The sequence below is a fragment of the Bufo gargarizans genome, chromosome 2 (genome assembly GCF_014858855.1).
Source record: "Bufo gargarizans isolate SCDJY-AF-19 chromosome 2, ASM1485885v1, whole genome shotgun sequence".
NCBI lineage: Eukaryota > Metazoa > Chordata > Amphibia > Anura > Bufonidae > Bufo > Bufo gargarizans.
Window position 1 is genome coordinate 613,437,585 of NC_058081.1, and position 19,363 is coordinate 613,456,947.

A 19,363-nucleotide genomic window follows, 5' to 3' on the forward strand; every position below is an offset into this window, starting at 1 on the left:
GAAGCATGGTCACAGCGGGGTGGCACCCAACGCAGCTCGGGCCCATCACTGGTGCGTGGCTGGGGGGAAAGGCAGGACGATGACGATACGCCTCCCACAGAGGACAGCTTGTCCTTACCTCTGGGCAGCCTGGCACACATGAGCGACTACATGCTGCAGTGCCTGCGCAACGACAGCAGAGTTGCCCACATTTTAACGTGTGCGGACTACTGGGTTGCCACCCTGCTGGATCCACGGTACAAAGACAATGTGCCCACCTTACTTCCTGCACTGGAGCGTGATAGGAAGATGCGCGAGTACAAGCGCACGTTGGTAGACGCGCTACTGAGAGCATTCCCAAATGTCACAGGGGAACAAGTGGAAGCCCAAGGCCAAGGCAGAGGAGGAGCAAGAGGTCGCCAAGGCAACTGTGTCACGGCCAGCTCCTCTGAGGGCAGGGTTAGCATGGCAGAGATGTGGAAAAGTTTTGTCAACACGCCACAGCTAACTGCACCACCACCTGATACGCAACGTGTTAGCAGGAGGCAACATTTCACTAACATGGTGGAACAGTACGTGTGCACACCCCTCCACGTACTGACTGATGGTTCGGCCCCATTCAACTTCTGGGTCTCTAAATTGTCCACGTGGCCAGAGCTAGCCTTTTATGCCTTGGAGGTGCTGGCCTGCCCGGCGGCCAGCGTTTTGTCTGAACGTGTATTCAGCACGGCAGGGGGCGTCATTACAGACAAACGCAGCCGCCTGTCTACAGCCAATGTGGACAAGCTGACGTTCATAAAAATTAACCAGGCATGGATCCCACAGGACCTGTCCATCCCTTGTGCAGATTAGACATTAACTACCTCCCCTTAACCATATATTATTGTACTCCAGGGCACTTCCTCATTCAATCCTATTTTTATTTTCATTTTACCATTATATTGCGAGGCTACCCAAAGTTGAATGAACCTCTCCTTTGTCTGGGTGCCGGGGCCTAAATATATGCCAATGGACTGTTAAAATGTTGGGTGACGTGAAGCCTGATTCTCTGCTATGACATGCAGACTGATTCTCTGCTGACATGAAGCCAGATTCTCTGTTACGGGACCTCTCGCCTCTGCCTGGGTGCCTGGGCCTAAATATATGACAATGGACTGTTGCAGTGGTGGCTGACGTGAAGCCTGATTCTCTTCTATGACATGCAGACTGATTCTCTGCTGACATGAAGCCAGATTCTCTGTTACGGGACCTCTCTCCTCTGCCTGGGTGCCTGGGCCTAAATATATGACAATGGACTGTTGCAGTGGTGGCTGATGTGAAGCCTGATTCTCTTCTATGACATGCAGACTGATTCTCTGCTGACATGAAGCCAGATTCTCTGTTACGGGACCTCTCTCCTCTGCCTGGGTGCCTGGGCCTAAATATATGCCAATGGACTGTTCCAATGTTGGGTGACGTGAAGCCTAATTCTCTGCTATGACATGCAGACTGATTCTCTGCTGACATGAAGCCAGATCCTCTGTTACTGGACCTCTCTCCTCTGCCTGGGTGCCTGGGCCTAAATATATGACAATGGACTGTTGCAGTGGTGGCTGACGTGAAGCCTGATTCTCTTCTATGACATGCAGACTGATTCTCTGCTGACATGAAGCCAGATTCTCTGTTACGGGACCTCTCTCCTCTGGCTGGGTGCCTGGGCCTAAATATATGACAATGGACTGTTACAGTGGTGGGTGACGTGAAGCCTGATTCTCTGCTATGACATGCAGACTGATTCTCTGCTGACATGAAGCCAGATTCTCTGTTACGGGACCTCTCTCCTCTGCCTGGGTGCCTGGGCCTAAATATATGACAATGGACTGTTACAGTGGTGGCTGATGTGAAGCCTGATTCTCTGCTATGACATGCAGACTGATTCTCTGCTGACATGAAGCCAGATTCTCTGTTACGGGACCTCTCTCCTCTGCCTGGGTGCCTGGGCCTAAATATCTGACAATGGACTGTTACAGTGGTGGGTGACGTGAAGCCAGATTCTCTGCTATGGGACCTCTATCCAATTGATATTGGTTAATTTTTATTTATTTTATTTTTATTTTTATTCATTTCCCTATCCACATTTGTTTGCAGGGGGATTTACCTACATGTTTCTGCCTTTTGCATCCTTCTAGCTCTTTCCTGGGCTGTTTTACAGCCTTTTTAGTGCCGAAAAGTTCGGGTCCCCATTGACTTCAATGGGGTTCGGGTTCGGGACGAAGTTCCCATCAGGTTCGGATCCCGAACCCGAACATTTCCGGGAATTTCGGCCGAACTTCTCGAACCCGAACATCCAGGTGTCTGCTCAACTCTACTGGAAAACAAATTATTAAAATGGAGAATCTGCCAAAAATGTGAAATTTTAAAATTTTATCTCTATTTTCCATAAATTCTTGTGGAACACCTACAGGGTTAACAAAGTTTGTAAAAATCAGTTTTAAATATACCTTGAGGGTGTAGTTTGTAAAATAGGGTAATTTTTGGTTGGTTTCTATTATGTAAGCCTCACAAAGTGACTTCAGACCTGAACTGGTCCTGAAAAAGTGGGTTTTAGAAATGTTCTGAAAAATTTCAAGATTTGCTTCTAAACTTCTAAGCCTTCTAACGTCCCCAAAAAATAAAATGGCATTCATAAAATGATCCAAACATGAAGAAGACATATAGAGAATATAAAGTAATAACTATTTGTGGAGGTATTACTATCTATTATAAAAGTAGAGAAATAGAAATTTGGAAATTAGCAAAGTTTTCATTTTTTTTGTACATTTTGTACATTTGGAATTTTTTATAAATAAAAATGTATTTTTTGACTCAATTTTACCACTGTAATGAAGTACAATATGTGACGAGAAAACAATCTCAGAATGGCCTGGATAAGTTAAAGCGTTTTAAAGTTATCACCACATAAAGTGACACATGTCAGATTTACAAAAAATGGCCTGGTCCTTAAGGTGAAAATGAGCTTGGTCCTCAAGGGGTTAAGGGACATTTTTTTCTTCAATATCACGGGAATGTACACATAGGCCTCTTTCATGTGTCAGTGAATCACAGACTTTTAAAACTCCTTAAAAAGGCCATAGACGGAGCAAGTGAAACAAAAAAGTGTCCCACCAAAAAAGCAGCTACAAAACCAGGTGTGTCCTGTGTTTTATAATCCTGTAGACGCACAGCTATCATCTGAAAAATCCTTTTTGTTTTGTTTTTTAAAACACACCAATAACACGTGTAAAAAAAGCAGATGTGCTGTATTTAGTTTATACATTTTATATTTAAATACAACTGCTTAGAAAACCACATGCATTTTTCTGATGCATTTTAATGTGGTTGTAAGTGCACATCAACCACAGCATCTGAGTACACCCTTAAAGAGGACCTGTCACCGCTCCTGACATGTCAGTGTAACTACTTTCATTCCCCATGTAATAGTAGTTCTGGAACATCTATTCTTATGACTCTATGACATCCCATTCCTTTATTATTCCTGCTAGAAGTTTACATTTACATTGCCAGCAGTCTGCAGTAAAAGTACTACTGGGTGTTAGAAGTAGCAGATGTGTCTGATTCTGTCCAGTTAGTGCTGCTGGTGTCCCACTGTGTTTGGGACATACCCCCAACTGGTAACACCCCTCTGTACCTTTACTGCAAGCTGCTGGCAATTCATTCATAGACTTCTTGAAGGACTGGCACAAAACAGAGCCATAAGTATAGATGCTCCAGAATTATTACATGGAGAATGCAAGTATTGACTAAAACAGACTTGTCAGGAGAGGTGACAGGTTCTCTTTAACTTCCGTCACAGACATTTATTTTTGTTTTTTAACTCCATTTCAAAGAAACAAAATAATAGCAAAGACATCCTGTGTAGGATGTCTATTGTGGTACTTGTGGTTCGCTGCGGGCATCCTCCGCTGTATGCATTTTTGCTGGGGATCGTCATTAGCAACGGGCCACAAGTGCAGGATTTGCTCCCCTGTATATATATGCCCAACTGCATGTGGGTTTGAGCACTTCCTGCCTGTTTAATACCACCCCATTCTTTTCAGTTTGTCCATTTCAAAGAACCATAACTTTTTTACTATCCTGTCCACATGAAGGCTTGTTTTTTGCATAACTAGTCATAGGGGAGATTTATTAAACTGGTATAAAGTAGAATTGGATTTGTTGCCCAGAGAAACCAATCAGATTCCACCTTTCATTTTTCACAGTGCCTTTGGAAAATGAAAGGTGGAAGCTGATTGGTTGCTATGGGCAACTAAGCCCGTTCTACTTTACACCAGATTGATAAATCTCCCCCATAATTTTTAATGGTGCCTTTTAATGTTCCATATAATGTAATTAAATGATTTGTTAGGCTCTTAGGTTTCGTTCTCACAATGTTTACTGTGCGGTAAAAGTAACTTGTTCTGTGGGTCAGTACAGTTAGGCCAAATTCACACAATTGTGTCCATACTGCAGTCCACAATCCACGGATCCTCAAAATACATTAAAATCCTTCTATGTGCAATCTGCATTTTTCTCACTACCATCACTAGAAATTACTATTATTGTCCACAATAAGGACAAGAATAGGACATGTTCTTGCGGAACAGAGACACGGATGACATCTATGTGCTGTTTTTTTTTCAGATTCTTAGAAATAAAGGGTCTGTGTGCAATCCACAAATAATGTGTATCAGACAGAGAGACAAAATACAGTCGTGTGCATGAGGTCTTTTTGAGACACCGAATTTATAAAGTTTGAATTATGTTTTATTACTTTAAAAAATGAAAACCTTTTTATGAAAGAAAAGTATTTGCTTTGGGTTGCTATATTCTGATGATGGAACTGAGGGGTTTGTTTTTCTTACAGCATAAGCTGTAGTTTTTATTGGTACCATTTGGCAGGCATGCAATTTTTAGATATTTTGTTTTTTGAAATGAGGTGACCAAAAAACAGCAATTCTGGCATTGAGCCATAAATAACATAATATTTTATTTAGCTGGCCAGCTAAGACCTGTCCTAGGTTGCTAATATAGCTTATATGTTTATACAGCTAGACCTGCCCATAACCTTATACAGTTCTTATGTTTGTGTGTTAAAGACAAAAGCAGAGTTATTTACAGTGGCTTCATAGTTGGATGTCATGTAATAGTTATATTTTGTGTTCATAGAAACATAAAAGATAGTATGCCTTTAAGATTCATTATATAATGTAAGGAAAGCTCAATGACACAGCAGAAACAACAGAAAGCATAGAGGTAAACTGTTGTTGCTGGGCAGGAGTCTTGACCAATCACAGCCAGCCTCACACACAGCAAGAGTTTTGACCAATCACAGCCAGCCTCACACACAGCCTGTGTGGGAAATTCCACAAGCAGGAGCTGCTGGAATCATTACACCAGAGGAGAGAAGCTGAAAAGACATTCACTCCACTAAGAGTTGTGTTTTATGGAAGCAAGAGGCCAAAATAGTTCCACCAATTGTATGCAAACGAACTACTGAGCCATACAATCAAAACAAATTGCATACAAATGCAAACTACTCATACCAGATCATAAGCAATTGTATAGAGCAAACTGTAAACCAAGTAGAGCAAGTGAACTATTGGTTAACCTCAGATATACCTCTCAGAGAGATCATAAAGTGCTTAAATAACTTGAAGTCAAAGTACAGATACTGAAGAGAGAAATATATCCACCATTTTATGTTGAATGACAAGATTGAACAGTTGAACCGCCATCTTATGCATACCGCCATTTTATGATATTTTATTCAACAAATGTTTTGTACATGGACTATCTGCTGCAGAGGCGGCAGTGTTATATATGAAGAAAAGTTGCAGTTAATAAAGAAGTTATTTAAAGCATTTGGTGTGCTCTTTAACTCCTTAAGGACACAGCCTTATTTCACCTTAAGGACCAGGCAATTTTTTTAAAATCTGACCAGTGTGACTTTAAGTGGTGATAACTTTAAAACGCTTTGACTTATCCAGGCCATTCTGAGATAGTTTTTTCGTCACATATTGTACTTCATGACACTGGTAAAATGGAGTAAAAAAAAATTTATGTATTTATAAAAAAAATACCAAATTTACCAAAAATTGGTAAAAAATTGCAAATTTCCAAGTTTCAATTTCTCTACTTCTATAATACATAGTAATACCTACAAAAATAGTTATTACTTTACATTCCCCATATGTCTACTTCATGTTTGGATCATTTTGGGAATGCTATTTTATTTTTTGGGGATGTTACAAGGCTTAGAAGTTTAGAAGCAAATCTTGAAATTTTTCTGAAATTTTCAAAAACCCAATTTTTAGGGACCAGTTCAGGTCTGAAGTCACTTTGCGAAGCTTACATAAAAGAAACCACCCAAAAATGACCCCATTCTATAAACTACACCCCTCAAGGTATTCAAAACTGATTTTAAAAACTTTGTTAACCCTTTAGGTGTTCCACAAGAATTAATGGAAAATAGAAATACAATTTCAAAATTTAACTTTTTGGGGTGATTTTCCATTTTAATTATTTTTTTCCAGTTACAAAGCAAGGGTTAACAGCAAAACTAAACTCAATATGTATGGCCCTGATTCTGTAGTTTACAGAAACACCCCATATGTGGTCGTAAACCGCTGTACGGGCACACGGCAGGGCGCAGAAGGAAAGGACTGCCATACGGTTTTCAGAAGGCAGGTTTTGCTGGACTGTTTTTTTTTACACCATGTCCCATTTGAAACCCACCTGATGCAACCCTAGAGTCGAAACTCCATAAAAGTGACCCCATCTAAGAAACTACACCCCTTAAGGTATTCAAAACGGATTTTACAAACATCGTTAACCCTTTAGGTGTTCCACAAGAGGTATTGGCAAATGGAGATGAAATTTCAGAATTTAAATTTTTGGTCAAATTTTAAATTTTAATCCATTCTTTCCAGTAACAAAGCAAGGGTTAACAGCAAAACAAAACTCAATATTTATGGCCCTGATTCTGTAGTTTACAGAAACACCCCATATGTGGTCGTAAACTGCTGTACGGGCACACGGCAGGGCACTGAAGGAAAGGAATGCCATACGGTTTTTGGAAGGCATATTTTGCTGGACTGTTTTTTTTTTTTACCATGTCCCATTTGAAGCCCCCCTGATGCACCCCTAGAGTAGAAACTCCAAAAAAGTGACCCCATTTTAGAAACTACGGGATAGGGTGGAAGTTTTGTCGGTACTAGTTTAGGGTACATATGATTTTTGGTTGCTCTATAGTTCACTTTTTATGAGGTAAGGTAACAAGAAATAGCTGTTTTGGCACCGTTTTTACTTTTTGTTCTTTACAACATTCATCTGACAGGTGGTAGATCATGTGGTAATTTTATAGACCAGGTTGTCACGGATGCGGCGATACCTAATATATATACTTTCTTTTATTTATGTAAGTTTTACACAATGATTTCATTTTTGAAGCAAAAAAAAAAAATCATGTTTTAGTGTTTCCATAGTCTGAGAGCCATAATTTTTTCAGTTTTTGGGCGATTACCTTGGGTAGGGTATGATTTTAGCGGGATGAGATGACGGTTTGATTGGCACTATGTTGGGGTGCGTGTGACTTTTTGATCGCTTGCTATTACACTTTTTGTGATGTAAGGTGACAAAAAATGGTTTATTTAGCACAGTTTTTCTTTTAAATTTTTTACGGTGTTCATCTGAGGGGTTAGGTCATGTGATATTTTTAGAGAGCCGATCGATACGGACGCGGCGATACCTAAAATGTATACTTTTTATTTATTTATGTAAGTTTTACACAATGATTTCATTTTTGAAGCAAAAAAAATCATGTTTTAGTGTTTCCATAGTCTGAGAGCCATAATTTTTTCAGTTTTTGGGCTATTACCTTGGGTAGGGTATGATTTTTGCGGGGTGAGATGACGGTTTTATTGGCACTATTTTGGGGTGCGTGTGACTTTTTGATCGCTTGCTATTACACTTTGGCTACATGCACACAACCGTATGTGTTTTGCGGTCCGAAAATGGCGGATCCGCAAAAAAAAAAAAGGGATGATGTTCAGTATGGCATCTGTTTTTTTTGCGGATCAGTTTTTTTTGCGGATCCATTGTAATAATGCCTATACTTGTCCGCAAACTAGAAAAAAATAGGACATGCACTATTTTTTTTGCGGAGCAACGGAACGGACATACTGATGCAGACAGCACACATTTTTTTGCTGACCCATTGAAATGAACAAGTCCGCATCCTATCCACAAAAAAAACGGATCGGACACGGAAACAAAATACGGTCGTGTGCATGAGGCCTTTTTGTGATGCAAGGTGACAAAAAATGGTTTATTTAGCACAGTTTTTATTTTACATTTTTTACAGTGTTCATCTGAGGGGTTAGGTCATGTGATATTTTTATAGAGCCGGTCAATACGGATGCGGCGATACCTAATAAGTATACTTTTATTTATTTATATAAGTTTTACACAATAATATCATTTTTGAAACAAAAAAAATCATGTCTTAGTGTCTCCATATTTTGAGAGCCATAGTTTTTTCAGTTTTTGGGCGATTATCTTAGGTAGGGTCTAATTTTTTGCAGGATAAGGTAACGGTTTGATTGGCACTATTTTGGGGTGCATATGACTTTTTGATCGCTTGCTATTACACTTTTTGTGATGTACGGTGACAAAAAATGGTTTATTTAGCACAGCTTTTATTTTTATTTTTTTACGGTGTTCATCTGAGTGGTTAGGTCATGTCATATGTTTATAGAGCCGGTCGATATGGATGCGGCGATACCTAATATGTATACTTTTTTTTATTTATGTAAGTTTTACACAATAACAGCTTTTTTAAAACAAAAAAAATGATGTTTTAGTATCTCCATATTCTGAGCCATATTTTATTTTTTGGGCGATTGTCTCAGGCAGGGGCTCATTTTTTGCGGGATTAGGTGACGGTTAGATTGGTACTATTGGTACTATGGTGGGCAAACGCCTTTTTGATCGCTTGCTGTTGTACTTTTTGTGATGTAAGGTGACAAAAAAATTGTTTATTTAGCACAGTTTTTTTTTTTTACAGTGTTCATCTAAGGGGTTAGGTCATGTGATATGTTTATAGAGCCAGTCGATAGGGATGCGGCGATACCTAATATGTATACTTTTTTTTCCCCCTATTTTTTACCAATTTTTTTATAACTTTATTTGGGGAAAATGACGTTTTTGTTTATTTTTACTTGAAACTTTTAATTTTTTGGGGGGGAAACTTAATTTTTTAACTTTTTTTTTTCACTTTATTTTTTGTCCCACTTTGGGACTTGAACTTTTGGGGGTCTAATCCTTTACAATGCATTCCAATACTTCTGTGTGTATTACTCATACAGCTTCCGGACTGTGAGATCCAGGGCGCTGGATCTCACAGGCTCTTCACCAGAAGGCAGCGCGATGCCTTCCTTAGGCATCGCGCTGCCTTCCATGCCATCGGGTTCCCTCCTACAGCCGCATGGGGACCCGATGGCACCGCCACACGCCGCCACCGCAATAGGTAAAAGCCGCAAACCGTAGGTCTGAATTGACCTGCGGTTTGCGGCGATCGCCGACATGGGGGGGGGTCACGGGACCCCCCCACGCATTTAGCCGAGGTGCCTGCTCAATGATTTGAGCAGGCACCGGCTTCCGATCAACGCCCACCGCGCGGCGGTGATCAGAAATACACAGGGCGCTCAGGTACGCCCTGTGTCCTTAAGTACCAGGACATAAGGGCGTACCTGTACGCCCTGTGAACAGCGCTAGAAGAATTACAGAGTAATAGACAGTCTGGTTAGATTAAAAAGTCAGCGATATCAAAATTCTTCTAATGCCACAGCGCAAAAGGCACTTCATAGTGCTGCGCCTGCCACATTTTAGTTTCAATATTTTTGATAATAGCGATACCAATTATGTCTATTTTTTTTATTGTGTGTTATATATGGGAAAATGTAACTGCCTCTCAACACCCGCTATACATGTATGGCAGATGTTGGGTCTTTAAAGGTGGCACCCTCTTGGAAGCTGTGCCTAGTGGGTGCCTGCTATTTTACACAGTATACATCTGCCTGCAGGGTCTGCGATCAGAGAAAAGTTTTAACCTCTCATATGAAGGCATTGCTTAACCCATACAGTACTGGGTACTGTGTTTAAAATACCAGTGCCGTAGAACTGCGGCACACTGATGGGGCGGGTGCAGTCACTGATAGCCCTGCTGTATGAAAACACCGATGCTGGAGCATTAACCCTGGATGTGCAGCGGTCAGCACTGAGCATCCCGTGCTGATGTGATGGGGACATAATGGCTGGGACGCCAGTCCGATGCCTTCCTTAGGCATCGTGACTGCCTTCCCTGTAAGCCTGTGAGCAGGCTGTAAGTGTATTACACAGTGTAATACACTTAGACCCCTTTCACATGGCCGAGAATTCCGCACGGGTGCAATGCGTGAGGTGAACTCATTGCACCCGCACTGAATCCGGACCCATTCATTTCAATGGGGCTGTGCAGATAAGCTGTAATTTTCACGCATCACTTGTGCATTGCGTGAAAATCACAGCATGTTCTATAGTCTGCGTTTTTCACGCAACGCAGGCCCCATAGAAATAAATGGGGCTGCGTGAAAATCGCAAACATTCGCAAGCAAGTGTGGATGCGGTGCGATTTTCACGCATGGTTGCTAGGAGATGATAGGGATGAGCAACCCCGGACCCCATAAAAGTCTATTCACTGTATTATTTTCCTTTATAACATTGTTATAAGGAAAAATAATAGCATTCTTAATACAGAATGCATAGTAAAATGTACCTTAAGGGGTTAAAAAATAATAGTAATTAACTCACCTCATCCACTTGATCACGCAGCTAGTATCGTCTTCTTTCTTCTTCTTTCAGGACCTGCAAAAGGACCTTTGATGACATAATCACGCTCACCACATGGTGAGCGTGGTGACGTCAGCACAGGTCATTCTGAATGAAGATAGAAGATCCTTCTATCTTCACTCAGAAGGACCTGCACTGACATCACCACGCTCACCATGTGGTGAGCACGATTACGACATCAAAGGTCCTTTTGCAGGTCCTGAAAGAAGAAGAAAGAAGATGATGCCGGCTGCACGATCAAGTGGATGAGGTGAGTTATGTTTTTATTATTTTTTAACACTCAATTGACATTATACTTAGCATTCTGTATTAAAGAAAGCTATTATTTTCCATTATAACTATGTTATAAGGGAAAATAATAAAATCTTTAGAACACCTACCCAAACCCGAACTTCAGTGAAGAAGTCTGGGTTCGGGTCTGGGTACAACATTCAGTTTTCTCTTATGCACGTGCAAAACGCATTGCACTCGCGCAGAAAAAACTGAACATCGGAACGCAATCGCAAACAAAACTGACTGCAAGTGCGCGGATTTCCTGAAAATGCACCCTGAACGCATCCGGCCCTCACCCGCGATGCCCATGTGAAGGGGGCCTTACAGTCAATGCATTACAATGCAGATGTATTATAATGCATTGTACAAGGGATCAGACCCCCAAAAGTTGAAGTCCCAGAATGGGGGGAAAAAAAGTTAAAAAAAAAGTTTTACACAATAAAAAATTTAAGTTTCAAGTAAAAAAATAAATGCATCCTTTTCCCAAGATGTATAAAAAAAAAATAGGGAAATAAAGAAAAGTGGACATATTAGGTATTAACACGTCAATATGGACCGGCTCTATAAAAATATCACATGATTCACCCCATCAGGTGAACGCCGTAAAAAAAAACAAAAATAAAAACAGATCCATTTTCTGGTCACTCCATTTTCTGGTCGCCTCATAAAAAGTGTAACACCAAGCAATCAAAAAGTCTTGTTTGATCAAGTCTTGATTTGCCCCAAAATGGAACCAATCAAACCGTCATCTCATCCGGAAAAAAAGGGGCCCCTATCTAAGACAATTGCCCAAAAAATTAAAAAAATATGGCTCTCAGAAAATGGCAACACAAAAACAAGATTTTATTCTGTTCAAAAAGGATTTCACTGTGTAAAACTTAACAAAAATAAAACGATAGACATATTAGGTATCGCCGAGTCCGTAACAACCTGGTGCTCTATAAAAATATCACATGCTATGCCCCTCAGGGGAATGCTGTAAAAAAAAAATATATATACTATGCCAAAACAGTGTTTTTTTTTGTCACCCTGCCTCACAAAAAGTATAATACCAAGCGATCAAAAAGTCTTATGTACCCCAAAATGGTACCAATCAAAACGTCACCTCATCCCTCAAAAAATTAACTCCCACATAGGACAGTCACTCAAAAAATAAAAACCAGTGGCACCCGTAAAACAATCATATGGGGTGTTGCCGTATTTAGGAGAAAATCGGTAACAAATTATTTGCTGCTTTTACTCCTGTTACCCCTTGTGAAAATGAAAAATTTGGGGCTAAAGCAACATTTTATTGGAAAAAATGAAACTTTTCATTTTCACAGCTAAGTGTTTCCAAAATCTGTAAAATGCCTAGGGGGTCAAAGTGCTCAGTGCCCCCTTAATATATTCTTTAAGAGGTGTAGTTTCCAAAATGGGGTCACTTTTTTAGGGTTTTCCACTGTAGGGGTACATCAGGGTCTCTTTTAATACGAAATGGTGCCTAAAAACCATTCTAGCAAAAATCTGCCTACAAAATCTATATGGCGCTCCTTTCCTTCTGACCACTGACACGTGCACATAGAGCCGTTTACCACCACATATGAGGTATTTCTGTAAACTGCAGAATTGGAGTAATGTATATTGAGGTTTATTTTGCTGTTAACCCTTGCTGTGTTGCAAGAAAAAGTTGATTAACATAAAAAATCTACCAAAGAATTTTTTATTTTATTTAATCTCAATTTGTATTTAATTCTTGTGGAACACCTCAAGGGTTAATAAAGTTTGTAACATCGGTTTTGAATAATTTGAGAGGTGAAGTTTCTAAAATGGGGTAATTTATGGGTGGTTTCTATTACATAAGCACCTAAAAATCACTTTATAACTGGATTGGTGCTTAAAAAATGGTTTGGGAAATTTTGTTGAAAATTTGAAAAATGGCTTCTAAAATTCTAAGCCTTCTAACATCCTAAAAAAAATTTAATGACATTTACAAAATGATGCCAACATAAAGCAGACATATAGGGAATGTTTATTGATAACTATTTTATGAGGTATTACAATCTGTCTTAGGCCTCATGCACACGAACGTAATTTGTTTCACATAACTGTGATCCCTCGTCCTTGGCATTCTTTGCACTGGAGAGGGTAAAGAAACCTTGGAGAGGTGGCAATCATGTGGCCTCTATGTCCAGGCAGGAGTCCCGCCGTATCTTTGAATTTGAATCCCTGATCCCTAGGGGTCTGAATGCTGAATGGGAACTATTTGGATTCCTCTGAGGGATGGGGGGCGAGCCGGGTGGTGATGCAGATCCAGAGTCGGGCTGTTTATCAGCACTCTGTTCCTTCCTCCCTGCCTGACTCTCCTCCCCTTTTCTACTTATGCTAGGCTGTAGAAGAATTCTGGCAGGAATTTATGGCAAAAATCTTGTTAAAATGAAGGTAAACTCCCCGATATGCTATCTGGACCTCCTAGGTGGAGGATTTTAGCATTTTTGAAAAAAACGCATCAAAAACGCATGTGACTGCATGTGCGTTTTTTGTGCGTTTCTTATCATTATTACATCCGTATTGTTATTTATATGTTTTTAACATGTTTTTATTATTATTTTTGTTCACATGGTGTTATATTGCATATTGGAATACTCTATGGATTAATGATATAATTCAGGAGCTGAAAGTGACTTTTGCTTTAAGAATATGGCTCCTATAGAGATATAAAGGGCAATAGCATTCCATATCGGGTTTTCATGATGTTCCAATTAGATCAGTCCCACCCATGGCTGGTCTCTTGGGAAAGTATAAAATGTTGCAAAGTGCTCACTGTCTTTACCACTGAGGAAGGGGTGTATACCCTGAAACGCGTCTGGGCCAGTTGGGACAGTGAGCCGTTCCCCAAGAAATCAGGATTTATGAGGAGGAAATAACCATAATCGGGGTGACTTTCGCATCTGGAGCACTACCCTGCCTCGAACTAGAGGCTGCATCTTTAAGAAGGATCGATTGTCTTACTACTATTCCAGCCGAGGAGTCACGGCAGACGTGACACTCGAAACTCCATACCACGTGGGACGCCGCGTTTGGGTAAGATCGGCTGTGTTTGCGATCCATTATATAGAGCCAGTGACGGAACAGGGTAAGAGATTCCCTTCACGATTATTGATATATCTGACTATTCGAACTTACTGGAGGATTTAAATCAGACAGTACAGAATACGATTTTTCTGATATAGTCAGATCGTGTATGTGATTCAGAAAGAACAAACTTTCCAAGTGTATAAAGACCCGATGCGATTATTCCTATTGTGGGGACTGCTGATTATTCGCGAATACGAATTTGTGGACTTTCATGATTGTCTGACAAATTTTTCTCAGGGCCCTTTTCCATTGGGTATTCATTTTATTGTATGCATTTTATTACATTTTATGGATGTTTTTAACATTGTGATTGTTTGATGCATTGGCTTTTTTATAGGATTAATTAAATCTAGCCATTATTCATTTGCTGTTTGTATTCCCTTATACGGAGTGCCCCTCATTTATCTACTATTTTCTCTGGTCTATTCGTGCGGTCTGGGTGGACCGAGAGGTGAGCACCCTTATCTATTCGGTCTATAGGTTGAGTCACTGGTTTACACTAATATTAAGTACTGTATGATGGCATTATTTAGGTATTATGTGGCAGTATTATTGAGGCTATATTATGGTAGTAGTTTTCTGTGTATCCATCTTCCAAAAAAACTAAGTTAGAAAATAAGGTATATGCAGTGCAGTGTTTTCTGTTCTACCTAACAATTTTTTATTCAGACTTATCTTGAATAATCTTTTAAGCAGTCGCACCACACCTTCTGTGCAGTATCTCGTTACCTGGAGAAAAACAGTAAAACCAGGTTACACACACAACAGTCTCCAAGGAGACTCCCTGCTGGCATATACACACCTGTCCTACACCCGCCTCCCCAAACGTAGCAGAAATGTCGAAAACCAACTGTTCCTACAGGGTGCCATCTGCTGCGTCCAGTGAGAGGTGGAGTCCACATGCCAAAAAACGGAGTGTAAGAAAACTCCTGCATAATACAATGTATGGTAATTCATTGTGTGTATACCGGCTTCCTCTTATCTACAGAGGAAACAGATTGTGTAAGCTGCACTGTCCCCACATTAATTGAATTTCTTCTGTGAGATTTTTTTCTGATGCATTCTTTTGTAATGTGGATGTATTGCATACTTTCCATTGTACTCCAGCCTGGTAGAACAACCAGTCGCAGCACATTTAGACAAGAGAAAACAGTGTAAAACATGCATTTTATTTTTATGTTTTTAATTATTTTTGAAGTTTGACAAGAGCCTCCTATGTTCTGTCATATTTCACAGCAAGAATAGGGCAGCATAGAAAAGTATTCTACTGTCTAAAGACCAGCCACCATGGTGGGACCCTGACAGAATCCGCGGGGGCCCTGTTGTGTCCATATGTATATGTTGTATCCATGTATACAGTATAAGGCTTCCTGCACTCCATCGCTATACTTTCAAGTTGTACAGAGCCACAAAACGGCTCCCAACACCATAACACAGGAATCAGCAACCTCCGGAACTCCAGCTGCTGTGAAACTGCAACTCCCAGCATGTACACTTACTCAGCAGTTCTTGTAACTTCCATAGAAGTGAAAGAAGGATTCTGGGAGTTGTACTGCAGTTTCAGAAGAGCTGGAGTGCCGGAGGTTTCTGATGCCTGCCATAACATATGGGACCATACTGTAATTTTATATGCCTCTGTTACATCCTTAGGGTATTATGAAGATATGCTCCCCTAACAGCATTGCTTATAGGGGAGAATATCTTCACCGTGCAGGGATATATGGAACACAGGAAGTACATGTAACATAGGCCCTTTCACAGGGACCAAGGTTATGGGCAATTACTGGAGATGAGCGTTCATACGAATGTTCCTTCTTACTAATTGCAAATGTGCCGATGATCACCTATCGAATGAGCAAACACTTGTTCGTTGGATGATCACATCTTTTTTGTGGCACATAAACTCACCGTTTGCCAGCAGTACATTGTCGTGTGTAAGCAGGGATCTGTACTAAATCTGGGGACAAGCAATCATAATAATGTTCATCACCATAAAGAAGAGATGACTGCCGTATTTGCAATGGTCAGCCTCCCCCCAGGGCCCTCTTTCTCTCGCGTCCCAAGTGTAGGAATGCCGAATAGTGTAGTGCGGCCTAAATGCCTCCTACCTAAATATGGCTGGACCCCAGGCTTTGGCTCCAAAGCAATAAATAGGGAGAATAATTGAGAGATTTGAAGAAATAACTTGAGTCCAGACCTTGAGATGAAGTTCAACAGCAGCTTTACTTTGAATAAACGTTTCTTGCAACAGCTTACAGGCTTTGTATTGGTTCCAGCAGGCTTTAGCATTAAACAGGCAGGCAAACTCAACTCTGCTATATCCTTCTCTCACTCTGCTGTACAGATAAGCTGACTGGATAACTTGGCTTCTTCTTTATGCTGCACTTCACTTTTTAGTCTAACTAATCTCCTGGCTCCTGGGGCTTCTATGCTTCAGCCTCCCTGGCCAGCAGAGCTTAAGGTGCTCTGGCTGGTGTGGGCACGGCCACAGATTGGGGGGGGGGGGGCGCAATACTTGGCTTGTCCTGGGTGCTGGCAACCCACGCTACGCCACTGCCCGCTGATTCCCCTTTAAAACGCTGGCCGCTGCCGGTAGTACAGCGGCGATCTGTCAGTTTTGCAAACTGAAAGTACTGCCCACCGGCGTCACTACGGGCTCCTCGGCAGTCAGCAGCCAAGTAAATCTTCCCCTGCCCACCTCAGCTGCTATTGGCTGGGGGGGGGGGGGGGGCAGCACTGCAATTGGCTGCCTGTGTATTTCAGCCTGGCAGGGCCTGCAGAGGCAGAAAAGAATGCAGCTTGGGGATTTAAAGGGAACCTGTCACCTCCAACAAACATCCCAAGCCGGCAGCAGTACCGTAGAGTAGCCAGCAGCGTGTTTGTAACGATCATTTTCTTCCTGCAGGCAGATGAAGCAAAAGCTGTAAAAACGTTCTTTAATCCCCTGCCGGCGCGCATCTCTAGTCAGGCTTGAAGTCACAGAGGTCACGGTAACCACGTCCCCTTCCCTGCCCCTTCGCTGTGACTCACAGCCGGCAGTTCGGCAAAGCCAGGCGAACTGTAGTGCATAAGCGGTGTCAATCACAGCGAAGGGGCAGGGAAGGGGGTGTGGTTACCGTGACTTGAAGCAACAAGGCCGCTGCCTCCGTGAATTCAAGTCTGACTAGAGATGCGCGCTGGCAGGGGATTAAAGAAAGTTTTTACAGCTTTTGCTTCATCTGCCTGCAGGAAGAAAATTATTGTTACAAACATGCTGCTGGCTACTCTAAGGTACTGCTGCCGGCTTGGAATGTTTGTTGGAGGTGACAGGTTCCCTTTAACATCAGGAAACATCAGGTATCCCGCATACCGCAATACTCTCGTATTTTGTAATCTTATTTATATATACTTGTTTAGTTTTTTTTTGTAGTATGATTAAGTAGTGAAAATTATTATTCCCTCCCCCATTTTTGACTGTGGTATCTTATGTACCCCCCCTCCCCCCCCATATATTGTTTCTAGAGTCGCCACTGCTCAGCTGGTGGTGTCGGGAACCGGGGACGTTTTGTTGGCGCCGACGCAATCTTCTAGGGCAATTGGTAGTTGACAACCATGGGGTTGTAGGAAAAAGTGGTGGTCATTTGGTACCCCAGCTGGAAAGTTGTGGCGATGGCAGACACGGGATCAGTGGCACTGGCTGGGACCGTGGTTTTTCTTGAAATCGGAGGACTCCCTCCGCGGTCTCCTGGAGGCAGCGCACACGTCCTACGGCTGCTGGATCCTCCTGCCAGTGCTCAGCTACTGGAATAGGGAACAGGGGCTTGGACAACAGGGTCGCCGGTGGCAAATGGTCCCTTAAGGGAGCTCATGGGGGTGTACTCGACATGATCCCCCGTGCACAGACTGTGGCGGGCCTGGGGCAGGTAAGGGCGTTTTACAGACCTGTGGCCTACGAACAGCTCCTTGCCGTCTTCATCATCCACTAGGAAGCCACTGCTGCGCTCAATGGAGAACCATATGACTGTGCCCCGGTGTCTCTCCAGATGCGGATCCCTCAGCCGTGGGTGGTCCAGCACTTACAGCACCCAGTCCTCGACAGTCTTCTTAAAATTCCCCCATAGGGTTCAACTGGGCAGCAGGCTGGCTCTTCCTAGGAGGCAGAGTGGACGCTCAAGCCGCCTCCACCGCACCAGCAGGCACGTCGGACACCTCGGGCCTTCGCTCCGGGTTCCACTTCACTTGTGAGAGTCTCAATCCTTCCAGGGTGGCTTGCACTTCGGACTCATCGCCCCATACTATCTGTCCCTAGTTAGGTCTGAGAGGATGCACTATTTTGTCTTTCTAACTGGTCCCCACCCTTCCTGCAGGAAGTAGGGCTAGTCCACTTCTCTCCAGAGGGAGGTTAGAATGGAATGGAATGCTCCATTCTACCTACATACAGCTCTGTCATGTTTTCTGCCACCTGCTGGTGAACCAGGCACATTACACGAACAGTTACATAATATTGATATAAATGCACAGTGTTGAGGGACCTGAAAATAAATATATAGGTGACATACAGGTTAGACAATAAAAGATAGAAGCAAGGTGCAGAAGTTGTAACACCACTCTGGGCTGTTACACATGTAAATGTCACTTACAAACAGACAATTATCAGGAACAGTCAGTTGCTTCCCAGTAATTGCCTGAGTAAGGGCTCTTTCACACCTGCGTTCTTGTCTTCCGGCATAGAGTTCCGTCGTCGGGGCTCTATGCCGGAAGAATCCTGATCAGTTTTATCCTAATGCATTCTGAATGGAGTGAAATCCGTTCAGGATGCATCAGGATGTCTTCAGTTCCGGGCCGGAATGTTTTTTGGTCTGAGAAAATACCGCAGCATGCTGCGCTTTTTGCTCCGGCCAAAAATCCTGAAGACTTGCTGCAAGGCCGGATCCGGAATTAATGCCCATTGAAAGGCATTGATCCGGATCCGGCCTTAAGCTAAACGTCGTTTCGGCGCATTGCCGGATCCGACGTTTAGCTTTTTTAGAGTGGTTACCATGGCTGCCGGGACGCTAAAGTCCTGGCAGCCATGGTAAAGTGTAGCGGGGAGCGGGGGAGCAGCATACTTACC